Raw genomic sequence first — 16,599 nt, 5'->3', positions numbered from 1 at the left:
AGAATCCTTTGCAAACCTCAAAATGTGGCTAAAAAAACACATTTTCCTCACATTTTGGTGAGAGAAAGTTCTGGAATCAGAGAGGAGCCACAGATGTCCTTCCACCCAGCGTTACCCCAAGTCTCCCGATAAAAATGACACCTCACTTGTGTGGGTAGGCCTAGCGCCCGCGACAGGAAATGCCCCAAAACGCAATGTGGACACATCACATTTTGTTAAAGAAAACAGAGGTGTTTTTGGCAAAGTGCCTACCTGTAGATTTTGGCCTCTAGCTCTGCCGGCACCTAGGCAAACCTACCAAACCTGTGCATTTTTTAAAACTAGAGACCTAAGGGAATCCAAGATGGGGTAACTTGTGGGGCTCTGACCAGGTTCTGTTACCCAGAATCCTTTGCAAACCTCAAAATGTGGCTAAAAAAACACATTTTCCTCACATTTTGGTGACAGAATGTTCTGGAATCAGAGAAGAGCCACAAATTCCTTCCACCCAGCGTTCCCCCAAGTGTCCCAATAAAAATGATACCTCACTTGTGTGGGTAGGCCTAGCGCCCGCAACAGGAAACGCCCCAAAACGCAACGTGGACACATCACATTTTTTGAAAGAAAACAGAGGTGTTTTTGGCAAAGTGCCTACCTGTAGATTTTGGCCTCTAGCTCAGCCGGCACCTAGGGAAACCTACCAAACCTGTGCATTTTTGAAAACTAGAGACCTAAGGGAATCCAAGATGGGGTAACTTGTGGGGCTCTGACCAGGTTTTGTTACCCAGAATCCTTTGCAAACCTCAAAATGTGGTTAAAAAAACACATTTTCCTCACATTTTGGTGACAGAAAGTTCTGGAATCAAAGAGGAGCCACGAATTTCCTTCCACCCAGCGTTCCCCCAAGTCTCCTGATAAAAATGATACCTCACTTGTGTGGGTAGGCCTAGCGCCCGCGACAGGAAACGCCCCTAAACGCAACGTGGACACATCACATTTTTTTAAAGAAAACAGAGGTGTTTTTTGCAAAGTGCCTACCTGTAGATTTTGGCCTCTAGCTCAGCCGGCACCTAGGGAAACCTACCAAACCTGTGCATTTTTTAAAACTAGAGACCTAAGGGAATCCAAGATGGGGTAACTTGTGGGGCTCTGACCAGGTTTTGTTACCCATAATCCTTTGCAAACCTCAAAATTTGGCTAAAAAAACACATTTTCCTCACATTTTGGTGACAGAAAAGTTCTGGAATCTGAGAGGAGCCACACATTTCCTTCCACCCAGCGTTCCCCCAAGTCTCCCAATAAAAATGATACCTCACTTGTGTGGGTAGGCCTAACGCCCGCGACAGGAAACGCCCCAAAACTCAACGTGGACACATCACATTTTTTGAAAGAAAACAGAGGTGTTTTTTGCAAAGTGCCTACCTGTAGATTTTGGCCTCTAGCTCAGCCGGCACCTAGGGAAACCTACCAAACCTGAGCATTTCTGAAAACTAGAGACCTAGTGGAATCCAAGATGGGGTGACTTGTGGGGCTCTGACCAGGTTCTGTTACCCAGAATCCTTTGCAAACCTCAAAATGTGGCTAAAAAAACACATTTTCCTCACATTTTGGTGACAGAAAGTTCTGGAATCAGAGAAGAGCCACAAATTTCCTTCCACCCAGCGTTCCCCCAAGTCTCCCGATAAAAATGATACCTCACTTGTGTGGGTAGGCCTAGCGCCCGCGACAGGAAACGCCTCTAAACGCAACGTGGACACATCACATTTTTTTAAAGAAAACAGAGGTGTTTTTGGCAAAGTGCCTACCTGTAGATTTTGGCCTCTAGCTCAGCCGGCACCTAGGGAAACCTACCAAACCTGTGCATTTTTGAAAACTAGAGACCTAAGGGAATCCAAGATGGGGTAACTTGTGGGGCTCTGACCAGGTTTTGTTACCCAGAATCTTTTGCAAACCTCAAATGTGGTTAAAAAAACACATTTTCCTCACATTTTGGTGACAGAAAGTTCAGGAATCAAAGAGGAGCCACGAATTTCCTTCCACCCAGCGTTCCCCCAAGTCTCCTGATAAAAATGATACCTCACTTGTGTGGGTAGGCCTAGCGCCCGCGACAGGAAAGGCCCCTAAACGCAACATGGACACATCACATTTTTTTAAAGAAAACAGAGGTGTTTTTTGCAAAGTGCCTACCTGTAGATTTTGGCCTCTAGCTCAGCCGGCACCTAGGGAAACCTACCAAACCTGTGCATTTTTTAAAACTAGAGACCTAAGGGAATCCAAGATGGGGTAACTTGTGGGGCTCTGACCAGGTTTTGTTACCCATAATCCTTTGCAAACCTCAAAATTTGGCTAAAAAAACAAATTTTCCTCACATTTTGGTGACAGAAAGTTCTGGAATCTGAGAGGAGCCACAAATTTCCTTCCACCCAGCGTTCCCCCAAGTCTCCAATAAAAATGATACCTCACTTGTGTGGGTAGGCCTAACGCCCGCGACAGGAAACGCCCCAAAACTCAACGTGGACACATCACATTTTTTGAAAGAAAACAGAGGTGTTTTTTGCAAAGTGCCTACCTGTAGATTTTGGCCTCTAGCTCAGCCGGCACCTAGGGAAACCTACCAAACCTGAGCATTTCTGAAAACTAGAGACCTAGTGGAATCCAAGATGGGGTGACTTGTGGGGCTCTGACCAGGTTTTGTTACCCAGAATCCTTTGCAAACCTCAAAATGTGGCTAAAAAAACAAATTTTCCTCACATTTTGGTGAGAGAAAGTTCTGGAATCAGGGAGGAGCCACAGATGTCCTTCCACCCAGCGTTACCCCAAGTCTCCCGATAAAAATGACACCTCACTTGTGTGGGTAGGCCTAGCGCCCGCGACAGGAAATGCCCCAAAACGCAATGTGGACACATCACATTTTTTTAAAGAAAACAGAGGTGTTTTTGGCAAAGTGCCTACCTGTAGATTTTGGCCTCTAGCTCTGCCGGCACCTAGGCAAAACCTACCAAACCTGTGCATTTTTTAAAACTAGAGACCTAAGGGAATCCAAGATGGGGTAACTTGTGGGGCTCTGACCAGGTTTTGTTACCTAGAATCCTTTGCAAACCTCAAAATTTGGCTAAAAAAACACATTTTCCTCACATTTTGGTGACAGAAAGTTCTGGAATCTGAGAGGAGCCACAAATTTCCTTCCACCCAGCGTTCCCCCAAGTCTCCAAATAAAAATGATAACTTACTTGTGTGGGTAGGCCTAACGCCCGCGACAGGAAACGCCCCAAAACGCAATGTGGACACATCACATTTTTTGAAAGAAAACAGAGGTGTTTTTTGCAAAGTGGCTACCTGTAGATTTTGGCCTCTAGCTCAGCCGGCACCTAGGGAAACCTACCAAACCTGAGCATTTCTGAAAACTAGAGACCTAGTGGAATCCAAGATGGGGTGACTTATGGGGCTCTGACCAGGTTCTGTTACCCAGAATCCTTTGCAAACCTCAAAATGTGGCTAAAAAAACACATTTTCCTCACATTTTGGTGACAGAATGTTCTGGAATCAGAGAAGAGCCACAAATTTCCTTCCACCCAGCGTTCCCCCAAGTGTCCCAATAAAAATGATACCTCACTTGTGTGGGTAGGCCTAGCGCCCGCAACAGGAAACGCCCCAAAACGCAACGTGGACACATCACATTTTTTTAAAGAAAACAGAGGTGTTTTTGGCAAAGTGCCTACCTGTAGATTTTGGCCTCTAGCTCAGCCAGCACCTAGGGAAACCTACCAAACCTGTGCATTTTTGAAAACTAGAGACCTAAGGGAATCCAAGATGGGGTAACTTGTGGGGCTCTGACCAGGTTTTGTTACCCAGAATCCTTTGCAAACCTCAAAATGTGGTTAAAAAAACACATTTTCCTCACATTTTGGTGACAGAAAGTTCTGGAATCAAAGAGGAGCCACGAATTTCCTTCCACCCAGCGTTCCCCCAAGTCTCCTGATAAAAATGATACCTCACTTGTGTGGGTAGGCCTAGCGCCCGCGACAGGAAACGCCCCTAAACGCAACGTGGACACATCACATTTTTTTAAAGAAAACAGAGGTGTTTTTTGCAAAGTGCCTACCTGTAGATTTTGGCCTCTAGCTCAGCCGGCACCTAGGGAAACCTACCAAACCTGTGCATTTTTTAAAACTAGAGACCTAAGGGAATCCAAGATGGGGTAACTTGTGGGGCTCTGACCAGGTTTTGTTACCCATAATCCTTTGCAAACCTCAAAATTTGGCTAAAAAAACACATTTTCCTCACATTTTGGTGACAGAAAGTTCTGGAATCTGAGAGGAGCCACACATTTCCTTCCACCCAGCGTTCCCCCAAGTCTCCCAATAAAAATGATACCTCACTTGTGTGGGTAGGCCTAACGCCCGCGACAGGAAACGCCCCAAAACTCAACGTGGACACATCACATTTTTTGAAAGAAAACAGAGGTGTTTTTTGCAAAGTGCCTACCTGTAGATTTTGGCCTCTAGCTCAGCCGGCACCTAGGGAAACCTACCAAACCTGAGCATTTCTGAAAACTAGAGACCTAGTGGAATCCAAGATGGGGTGACTTGTGGGGCTCTGACCAGGTTCTGTTACCCAGAATCCTTTGCAAACCTCAAAATGTGGCTAAAAAAACACATTTTCCTCACATTTTGGTGACAGAATGTTCTGGAATCAGAGAAGAGCCACAAATTTCCTTCCACCCAGCGTTCCCCCAAGTGTCCCAATAAAAATGATACCTCACTTGTGTGGGTAGGCCTAGCGCCCGCAACAGGAAACGCCCCAAAACGCAACGTGGACACATCACATTCTTTGAAAGAAAACAGAGGTGTTTTTGGCAAAGTGCCTACCTGTAGATTTTGGCCTCTAGCTCAGCCGGCACCTAGGGAAACCTACCAAACCTGTGCATTTTTGAAAACTAGAGACCTAAGGGAATCCAAGATGGGGTAACTTGTGGGGCTCTGACCAGGTTTTGTTACCCAGAATCCTTTGCAAACCTCAAAATGTGGTTAAAAAAAACACATTTTCCTCACATTTTGGTGACAGAAAGTTCTGGAATCAAAGAGGAGCCACGAATTTCCTTCCACCCAGCGTTCCCCCAAGTCTCCTGATAAAAATGATACCTCACTTGTGTGGGTAGGCCTAGCGCCCGCGACAGGAAACGCCCCTAAACGCAACGTGGACACATCACATTTTTTTAAAGAAAACAGAGGTGTTTTTTGCAAAGTGCCTACCTGTAGATTTTGGCCTCTAGCTCAGCCGGCACCTAGGGAAACCTACCAAACCTGTGCATTTTTTAAAACTAGAGACCTAAGGGAATCCAAGATGGGGTAACTTGTGGGGCTCTGACCAGGTTTTGTTACCCATAATCCTTTGCAAACCTCAAAATTTGGCTAAAAAAACACATTTTCCTCACATTTTGGTGACAGAAAGTTCTGGAATCTGAGAGGAGCCACACATTTCCTTCCACCCAGCGTTCCCCCAAGTCTCCCAATAAAAATGATACCTCACTTGTGTGGGTAGGCCTAACGCCCGCGACAGGAAACGCCCCAAAACTCAACGTGGACACATCACATTTTTTGAAAGAAAACAGAGGTGTTTTTTGCAAAGTGCCTACCTGTAGATTTTGGCCTCTAGCTCAGCCGGCACCTAGGGAAACCTACCAAACCTGAGCATTTCTGAAAACTAGAGACCTAGTGGAATCCAAGATGGGGTGACTTGTGGGGCTCTGACCAGGTTCTGTTACCCAGAATCCTTTGCAAACCTCAAAATGTGGCTAAAAAAACACATTTTCCTCACATTTTGGTGACAGAAAGTTCTGGAATCAGAGAAGAGCCACAAATTTCCTTCCACCCAGCGTTCCCCCAAGTCTCCCGATAAAAATGATACCTCACTTGTGTGGGTAGGCCTAGCGCCCGCGACAGGAAACGCCTCTAAACGCAACGTGGACACATCACATTTTTTTAAAGAAAACAGAGGTGTTTTTGGCAAAGTGCCTACCTGTAGATTTTGGCCTCTAGCTCAGCCGGCACCTAGGGAAACCTACCAAACCTGTGCATTTTTGAAAACTAGAGACCTAAGGGAATCCAAGATGGGGTAACTTGTGGGGCTCTGACCAGGTTTTGTTACCCAGAATCTTTTGCAAACCTCAAAATGTGGTTAAAAAAACACATTTTCCTCACATTTTGGTGACAGAAAGTTCAGGAATCAAAGAGGAGCCACGAATTTCCTTCCACCCAGCGTTCCCCCAAGTCTCCTGATAAAAATGATACCTCACTTGTGTGGGTAGGCCTAGCGCCCGCGACAGGAAAGGCCCCTAAACGCAACATGGACACATCACATTTTTTTAAAGAAAACAGAGGTGTTTTTTGCAAAGTGCCTACCTGTAGATTTTGGCCTCTAGCTCAGCCGGCACCTAGGGAAACCTACCAAACCTGTGCATTTTTTAAAACTGGAGACCTAAGGGAATCCAAGATGGGGTAACTTGTGGGGCTCTGACCAGGTTTTGTTACCCATAATCCTTTGCAAACCTCAAAATTTGGCTAAAAAAACACATTTTCCTCACATTTTGGTGACAGAAAGTTCTGGAATCTGAGAGGAGCCACAAATTTCCTTCCACCCAGCGTTCCCCCAAGTCTCCCAATAAAAATGATACCTCACTTGTGTGGGTAGGCCTAACGCCCGCGACAGGAAACGCCCCAAAACTCAACGTGGACACATCACATTTTTTGAAAGAAAACAGAGGTGTTTTTTGCAAAGTGCCTACCTGTAGATTTTGGCCTCTAGCTCAGCCGGCACCTAGGGAAACCTACCAAACCTGAGCATTTCTGAAAACTAGAGACCTAGTGGAATCCAAGATGGGGTGACTTGTGGGGCTCTGACCAGGTTTTGTTACCCAGAATCCTTTGCAAACCTCAAAATGTGGCTAAAAAAACACATTTTCCTCACATTTTGGTGAGAGAAAGTTCTGGAATCAGGGAGGAGCCACAGATGTCCTTCCACCCAGCGTTACCCCAAGTCTCCCGATAAAAATGACACCTCACTTGTGTGGGTAGGCCTAGCGCCCGCGACAGGAAATGCCCCAAAACGCAATGTGGACACATCACATTTTTTTAAAGAAAACAGAGGTGTTTTTGGCAAAGTGCCTACCTGTAGATTTTGGCCTCTAGCTCTGCCGGCACCTAGGCAAACCTACCAAACCTGTGCATTTTTTAAAACTAGAGACCTAAGGGAATCCAAGATGGGGTAACTTGTGGGGCTCTGACCAGGTTTTGTTACCTAGAATCCTTTGCAAACCTCAAAATTTGGCTAAAAAAACACATTTTCCTCACATTTTGGTGACAGAAAGTTCTGGAATCTGAGAGGAGCCACAAATTTCCTTCCACCCAGCGTTCCCCCAAGTCTCCAAATAAAAATGATAACTCACTTGTGTGGGTAGGCCTAACGCCCGCGACAGGAAACGCCCCAAAACGCAATGTGGACACATCACATTTTTTGAAAGAAAACAGAGGTGTTTTTTGCAAAGTGGCTACCTGTAGATTTTGGCCTCTAGCTCAGCCGGCACCTAGGGAAACCTACCAAACCTGAGCATTTCTGAAAACTAGAGACCTAGTGGAATCCAAGATGGGGTGACTTATGGGGCTCTGACCAGGTTCTGTTACCCAGAATCCTTTGCAAACCTCAAAATGTGGCTAAAAAAACACATTTTCCTCACATTTTGGTGACAGAATGTTCTGGAATCAGAGAAGAGCCACAAATTTCCTTCCACCCAGCGTTCCCCCAAGTGTCCCAATAAAAATGATACCTCACTTGTGTGGGTAGGCCTAGCGCCCGCAACAGGAAACGCCCCAAAACGCAACGTGGACACATCACATTTTTTTAAAGAAAACAGAGGTGTTTTTGGCAAAGTGCCTACCTGTAGATTTTGGCCTCTAGCTCAGCCAGCACCTAGGGAAACCTACCAAACCTGTGCATTTTTGAAAACTAGAGACCTAAGGGAATCCAAGATGGGGTAACTTGTGGGGCTCTGACCAGGTTTTGTTACCCAGAATCCTTTGCAAACCTCAAAATGTGGTTAAAAAAACACATTTTCCCTCACATTTTGGTGACAGAAAGTTCTGGAATCAAAGAGGAGCCACGAATTTCCTTCCACCCAGCGTTCCCCCAAGTCTCCTGATAAAAATGATACCTCACTTGTGTGGGTAGGCCTAGCACCCGCGACAGGAAACGCCCCTAAACGCAACGTGGACACATCACATTTTTTTAAAGAAAACAGAGGTGTTTTTTGCAAAGTGCCTACCTGTAGATTTTGGCCTCTAGCTCAGCCGGCACCTAGGGAAACCTACCAAACCTGTGCATTTTTTAAAACTAGAGACCTAAGGGAATCCAAGATGGGGTAACTTGTGGGGCTCTGACCAGGTTTTGTTACCCATAATCCTTTGCAAACCTCAAAATTTGGCTAAAAAAACACATTTTCCTCACATTTTGGTGACAGAAAGTTCTGGAATCTGAGAGGAGCCACACATTTCCTTCCACCCAGCGTTCCCCCAAGTCTCCCAATAAAAATGATACCTCACTTGTGTGGGTAGGCCTAACGCCCGCGACAGGAAACGCCCCAAAACTCAACGTGGACACATCACATTTTTTGAAAGAAAACAGAGGTGTTTTTTGCAAAGTGCCTACCTGTAGATTTTGGCCTCTAGCTCAGCCGGCACCTAGGGAAACCTACCAAACCTGAGCATTTCTGAAAACTAGAGACCTAGTGGAATCCAAGATGGGGTGACTTGTGGGGCTCTGACCAGGTTCTGTTACCCAGAATCCTTTGCAAACCTCAAAATGTGGCTAAAAAAACACATTTTCCTCACATTTTGGTGACAGAAAGTTCTGGAATCAGAGAAGAGCCACAAATTTCCTTCCACCCAGCTTTCCCCAAGTCTCCCGATAAAAATGATACCTCACTTGTGTGGGTAGGCCTAGCGCCCGCGACAGGAAACGCCTCTAAACGCAACGTGGACACATCACATTTTTTTAAAGAAAACAGAGGTGTTTTTTGCAAAGTGCCTACCTGTAGATTTTGGCCTCTAGCTCTGCCGGCACCTAGGCAAACCTACCAAACCTGTGCATTTTTTAAAACTAGAGACCTAGTGGAATCCAAGATGGGGTGACTTGTGGGGCTCTGACCAGGTTCTGTTACCCAGAATCCTTTGCAAACCTCAAAATGTGGCTAAAAAAACACATTTTCCTCACATTTTGGTGACAGAAAGTTCTGGAATCAGAGAAGAGCCACAAATTTCCTTCCACCCAGCGTTCCCCCAAGTCTCCCGATAAAAATGATACCTCACTTGTGTGGGTAGGCCTAGCGCCCGCGACAGGAAACGCCTCTAAACGCAACGTGGACACATCACATTTTTTTAAAGAAAACAGAGGTGTTTTTGGCAAAGTGCCTACCTGTAGATTTTGGCCTCTAGCTCAGCCGGCACCTAGGGAAACCTACCAAACCTGAGCATTTCTGAAAACTAGAGACCTAGTGGAATCCAAGATGGGGTGACTTGTGGGGCTCTGACCAGGTTCTGTTACCCAGAATCCTTTGCAAACCTCAAAATGTGGCTAAAAAAACACATTTTCCTCACATTTTGGTGACAGAAAGTTCTGGAATCTGAGAGGAGCCACAAATTTCCTTCCACCCAGCGTTCCCCCAAGTCTCCAAATAAAAATGATACCTCACTTGTGTGGGTAGGCCTAACGCCCGCGACAGGAAACGCCCCAAAACGCAACGTGGACACATCACATTTTTTGAAAGAAAACAGAGGTGTTTTTTGCAAAGTGCCTACCTGTAGATTTTGGCCTCTAGCTCAGCCGGCACCTAGGGAAACCTACCAAACCTGAGCATTTCTGAAAACTAGAGACCTAGTGTAATCCAAGATGGGGTGACTTATGGGGCTCTGACCAGGTTCTGTTACCCAGAATCCTTTGCAAACCTCAAAATGTGGCTAAAAAAACACATTTTCCTCACATTTTGGTGACAGAATGTTCTGGAATCAGAGAAGAGCCACAAATTTCCTTCCACCCAGCGTTCCCCCAAGTCTCCCAATAAAAATGATACCTCACTTGTGTGGGTAGGATTAGCGCCCGCGACAGGAAACGCCCCAAAACGCAACGTGGACACATCACATTTTTTTAAAGAAAACAGAGGTGTTTTTTGCAAAGTGCCTACCTGTAGCTTTTGGCCTCTAGCTCAGCCGGCACCTAGGGAAACCTACCAAACCTGTGCATTTTTGAAAACTAGAGACCTAAGGGAATCCAAGATGGGGTAACTTGTGGGGCTCTGACCAGGTTTTGTTACCCATAATCCTTTGCAAACCTCAAAATTTGGCTAAAAAAACACATTTTTCTCACATTTTGGTGACAGAAAGTTCTGGAATCTGAGAGGAGCCACACATTTCCTTCCACCCAGCGTTCCCCAAAGTCTCCCAATAAAAATGATACCTCACTTGTGTGGGTAGGCCTAACGCCCGCGACAGGAGACGCCCCAAAACTCAACGTGGACACATCACATTTTTTGAAAGAAAACAGAGGTGTTTTTTGCAAAGTGCCTACCTGTAGATTTTGGCCTCTAGCTCAGCCGGCACCTAGGGAAACCTACCAAACCTGAGCATTTCTGAAAACTAGAGACCTAGTGGAATCCAAGATGGGGTGACTTGTGGGGCTCTGACCAGGTTCTGTTACCCAGAATCCTTTGCAAACCTCAAAATGTGGCTAAAAAAACACATTTTCCTCACATTTTGGTGACAGAAAGTTCTGGAATCAGAGAAGAGCCACAAATTTCCTTCCACCCAGCGTTCCCCAAGTCTCCCGATAAAAATGATACCTCACTTGTGTGGGTAGGCCTAGCGCCCGCGACAGGAAACGCCTCTAAACGCAACGTGGACACATCACATTTTTTTAAAGAAAACAGAGGTGTTTTTTGCAAAGTGCCTACCTGTAGATTTTGGCCTCTAGCTCTGCCGGCACCTAGGCAAACCTACCAAACCTGTGCATTTTTTAAAACTAGAGACCTAGTGGAATCCAAGATGGGGTGACTTGTGGGGCTCTGACCAGGTTCTGTTACCCAGAATCCTTTGCAAACCTCAAAATGTGGCTAAAAAAACACATTTTCCTCACATTTTGGTGACAGAAAGTTCTGGAATCAGAGAAGAGCCACAAATTTCCTTCCACCCAGCGTTCCCCCAAGTCTCCCGATAAAAATGATACCTCACTTGTGTGGGTAGGCCTAGCGCCCGCGACAGGAAACGCCTCTAAACGCAACGTGGACACATCACATTTTTTTAAAGAAAACAGAGGTGTTTTTGGCAAAGTGCCTACCTGTAGATTTTGGCCTCTAGCTCAGCCGGCACCTAGGGAAACCTACCAAACCTGAGCATTTCTGAAAACTAGAGACCTAGTGGAATCCAAGATGGGGTGACTTGTGGGGCTCTGACCAGGTTCTGTTACCCAGAATCCTTTGCAAACCTCAAAATGTGGCTAAAAAAACACATTTTCCTCACATTTTGGTGACAGAAAGTTCTGGAATCTGAGAGGAGCCACAAATTTCCTTCCACCCAGCGTTCCCCCAAGTCTCCAAATAAAAATGATACCTCACTTGTGTGGGTAGGCCTAACGCCCGCGACAGGAAACGCCCCAAAACGCAACGTGGACACATCACATTTTTTGAAAGAAAACAGAGGTGTTTTTTGCAAAGTGCCTACCTGTAGATTTTGGCCTCTAGCTCAGCCGGCACCTAGGGAAACCTACCAAACCTGAGCATTTCTGAAAACTAGAGACCTAGTGTAATCCAAGATGGGGTGACTTATGGGGCTCTGACCAGGTTCTGTTACCCAGAATCCTTTGCAAACCTCAAAATGTGGCTAAAAAAACACATTTTCCTCACATTTTGGTGACAGAATGTTCTGGAATCAGAGAAGAGCCACAAATTTCCTTCCACCCAGCGTTCCCCCAAGTCTCCCAATAAAAATGATACCTCACTTGTGTGGGTAGGATTAGCGCCCGCGACAGGAAACGCCCCAAAACGCAACGTGGACACATCACATTTTTTTAAAGAAAACAGAGGTGTTTTTTGCAAAGTGCCTACCTGTAGCTTTTGGCCTCTAGCTCAGCCGGCACCTAGGGAAACCTACCAAACCTGTGCATTTTTGAAAACTAGAGACCTAAGGGAATCCAAGATGGGGTAACTTGTGGGGCTCTGACCAGGTTTTGTTACCCATAATCCTTTGCAAACCTCAAAATTTGGCTAAAAAAACACATTTTTCTCACATTTTGGTGACAGAAAGTTCTGGAATCTGAGAGGAGCCACACATTTCCTTCCACCCAGCGTTCCCCAAAGTCTCCCAATAAAAATGATACCTCACTTGTGTGGGTAGGCCTAACGCCCGCGACAGGAGACGCCCCAAAACTCAACGTGGACACATCACATTTTTTGAAAGAAAACAGAGGTGTTTTTTGCAAAGTGCCTACCTGTAGATTTTGGCCTCTAGCTCAGCCGGCACCTAGGGAAACCTACCAAACCTGAGCATTTCTGAAAACTAGAGACCTAGTGGAATCCAAGATGGGGTGACTTGTGGGGCTCTGACCAGGTTCTGTTACCCAGAATCCTTTGCAAACCTCAAAATGTGGCTAAAAAAACACATTTTCCTCACATTTTGGTGACAGAAAGTTCTGGAATCAGAGAAGAGCCACAAATTTCCTTCCACCCAGCGTTCCCCAAGTCTCCCGATAAAAATGATACCTCACTTGTGTGGGTAGGCCTAGCGCCCGCGACAGGAAACGCCTCTAAACGCAACGTGGACACATCACATTTTTTTAAAGAAAACAGAGGTGTTTTTTGCAAAGTGCCTACCTGTAGATTTTGGCCTCTAGCTCTGCCGGCACCTAGGCAAACCTACCAAACCTGTGCATTTTTTAAAACTAGAGACCTAGTGGAATCCAAGATGGGGTGACTTGTGGGGCTCTGACCAGGTTCTGTTACCCAGAATCCTTTGCAAACCTCAAAATGTGGCTAAAAAAACACATTTTCCTCACATTTTGGTGACAGAAAGTTCTGGAATCAGAGAAGAGCCACAAATTTCCTTCCACCCAGCGTTCCCCCAAGTCTCCCGATAAAAATGATACCTCACTTGTGTGGGTAGGCCTAGCGCCCGCGACAGGAAACGCCTCTAAACGCAACGTGGACACATCACATTTTTTTAAAGAAAACAGAGGTGTTTTTGGCAAAGTGCCTACCTGTAGATTTTGGCCTCTAGCTCAGCCGGCACCTAGGGAAACCTACCAAACCTGAGCATTTCTGAAAACTAGAGACCTAGTGGAATCCAAGATGGGGTGACTTGTGGGGCTCTGACCAGGTTCTGTTACCCAGAATCCTTTGCAAACCTCAAAATGTGGCTAAAAAAACACATTTTCCTCACATTTTGGTGACAGAAAGTTCTGGAATCTGAGAGGAGCCACAAATTTCCTTCCACCCAGCGTTCCCCCAAGTCTCCAAATAAAAATGATACCTCACTTGTGTGGGTAGGCCTAACGCCCGCGACAGGAAACGCCCCAAAACGCAACGTGGACACATCACATTTTTTGAAAGAAAACAGAGGTGTTTTTTGCAAAGTGCCTACCTGTAGATTTTGGCCTCTAGCTCAGCCGGCACCTAGGGAAACCTACCAAACCTGAGCATTTCTGAAAACTAGAGACCTAGTGGAATCCAAGATGGGGTGACTTATGGGGCTCTGACCAGGTTCTGTTACCCAGAATCCTTTGCAAACCTCAAAATGTGGCTAAAAAAACACATTTTCCTCACATTTTGGTGACAGAATGTTCTGGAATCAGAGAAGAGCCACAAATTTCCTTCCACCCAGCGTTCCCCCAAGTCTCCCAATAAAAATGATACCTCACTTGTGTGGGTAGGATTAGCGCCCGCGACAGGAAACGCCCCAAAACGCAACGTGGACACATCACATTTTTTTAAAGAAAACAGAGGTGTTTTTTGCAAAGTGCCTACCTGTAGCTTTTGGCCTCTAGCTCAGCCGGCACCTAGGGAAATCTACCAAACCTGTGCATTTTTGAAAACTAGAGACCTAAGGGAATCCAAGATGGGGTAACTTGTGGGGCTCTGACCAGGTTTTGTTACCCAGAATCTTTTGCAAACCTCAAAACGTGGCGAAAAAAACACATTTTCCTCACATTTTGGTGACAGAAAGTTCTGGAATCAAAGAGGAGCCACGAATTTCCTTCCACCCAGCGTTCCCCCAAGACTCCTGATAAAAATGATACCTCACTTGTGTGGGTAGGCCTAGCGCCCGCGACAGGAAAGGCCCCTAAACGCAACGTGGACACATCACATTTTTTTAAAGAAAACAGAGGTGTTTTTTGCAAAGTGCCTACCTGTAGATTTTGGCCTCTAGCTCAGCCGGCACCTAGGGAAACCTACCAAACCTGTGCATTTTTTAAAACTAGAGACCTAAGGGAATCCAAGATGGGGTAACTTGTGGGGCTCTGACCAGGTTTTGTTACCCATAATCCTTTGCAAACCTCAAAATTTGGCTAAAAAAACACATTTTCCTCACATTTTGGTGACAGAAAGTTCTGGAATCTGAGAGGAGCCACAAATTTCCTTCCACCCAGCGTTCCCCCAAGTCTCCCAATAAAAATGATACCTCACTTGTGTGGGTAGGCCTAACGCCCGCGACAGGAAACGCCCCAAAACTCAACGTGGACACATCACATTTTTTGAAAGAAAACAGAGGTGTTTTTTGCAAAGTGCCTACCTGTAGATTTTGGCCTCTAGCTCAGCCGGCACCTAGGGAAACCTACCAAACCTGAGCATTTCTGAAAACTAGAGACCTAGTGGAATCCAAGATGGGGTGACTTGTGGGGCTCTGACCAGGTTTTGTTACCCAGAATCCTTTGCAAACCTCAAAATGTGGCTAAAAAAACACATTTTCCTCACATTTTGGTGAGAGAAAGTTCTGGAATCAGAGAGGAGCCACAGATGTCCTTCCACCCAGCGTTACCCCAAGTCTCCCGATAAAAATGACACCTCACTTGTGTGGGTAGGCCTAGCGCCCGCGACAGGAAATGCCCCAAAACGCAATGTGGACACATCACATTTTTTTAAAGAAAACAGAGGTGTTTTTGGCAAAGTGCCTACCTGTAGATTTTGGCCTCTAGCTCTGCCGGCACCTAGGCAAACCTACCAAACCTGTGCATTTTTTAAAACTAGAGACCTAAGGGAATCCAAGATGGGGTAACTTGTGGGGCTCTGACCAGGTTCTGTTACCCAGAATCCTTTGCAAACCTCAAAATGTGGCTAAAAAAACACATTTTCCTCACATTTTGGTGACAGAATGTTCTGGAATCAGAGAAGAGCCACAAATTTCCTTCCACCCAGCGTTCCCCCAAGTGTCCCAATAAAAATGATACCTCACTTGTGTGGGTAGGCCTAGCGCCCGCAACAGGAAACGCCCCAAAACGCAACGTGGACACATCACATTTTTTGAAAGAAAACAGAGGTGTTTTTGGCAAAGTGCCTACCTGTAGATTTTGGCCTCTAGCTCAGCCGGCACCTAGGGAAACCTACCAAACCTGTGCATTTTTGAAAACTAGAGACCTAAGGGAATCCAAGATGGGGTAACTTGTGGGGCTCTGACCAGGTTTTGTTACCCAGAATCCTTTGCAAACCTCAAAATGTGGTTAAAAAAACACATTTTCCTCACATTTTGGTGACAGAAAGTTCTGGAATCAAAGAGGAGCCACGAATTTCCTTCCACCCAGCGTTCCCCCAAGTCTCCTGATAAAAATGATACCTCACTTGTGTGGGTAGGCCTAGCGCCCGCGACAGGAAACGCCCCTAAACGCAACGTGGACACATCACATTTTTTTAAAGAAAACAGAGGTGTTTTTTGCAAAGTGCCTACCTGTAGATTTTGGCCTCTAGCTCAGCCGGCACCTAGGGAAACCTACCAAACCTGTGCATTTTTTAAAACTAGAGACCTAAGGGAATCCAAGATGGGGTAACTTGTGGGGCTCTGACCAGGTTTTGTTACCCATAATCCTTTGCAAACCTCAAAATTTGGCTAAAAAAACACATTTTCCTCACATTTTGGTGACAGAAAGTTCTGGAATCTGAGAGGAGCCACACATTTCCTTCCACCCAGCGTTCCCCCAAGTCTCCCAATAAAAATGATACCTCACTTGTGTGGGTAGGCCTAACGCCCGCGACAGGAAACGCCCCAAAACTCAACGTGGACACATCACATTTTTTGAAAGAAAACAGAGGTGTTTTTTGCAAAGTGCCTACCTGTAGATTTTGGCCTCTAGCTCAGCCGGCACCTAGGGAAACCTACCAAACCTGAGCATTTCTGAAAACTAGAGACCTAGTGGAATCCAAGATGGGGTGACTTGTGGGGCTCTGACCAGGTTCTGTTACCCAGAATCCTTTGCAAACCTCAAAATGTGGCTAAAAAAACACATTTTCCTCACATTTTGGTGACAGAAAGTTCTGGAATCAGAGAAGAGCCACAAATTTCCTTCCACCCAGCGTTCCCCCAAGTCTCCCGATAA

This window comes from Pleurodeles waltl, chromosome 2_1 (genome assembly GCF_031143425.1).
Source record: "Pleurodeles waltl isolate 20211129_DDA chromosome 2_1, aPleWal1.hap1.20221129, whole genome shotgun sequence".
Lineage (NCBI taxonomy): Eukaryota > Metazoa > Chordata > Amphibia > Caudata > Salamandridae > Pleurodeles > Pleurodeles waltl.
Note: the sequence above shows the minus strand (reverse complement) of the source record.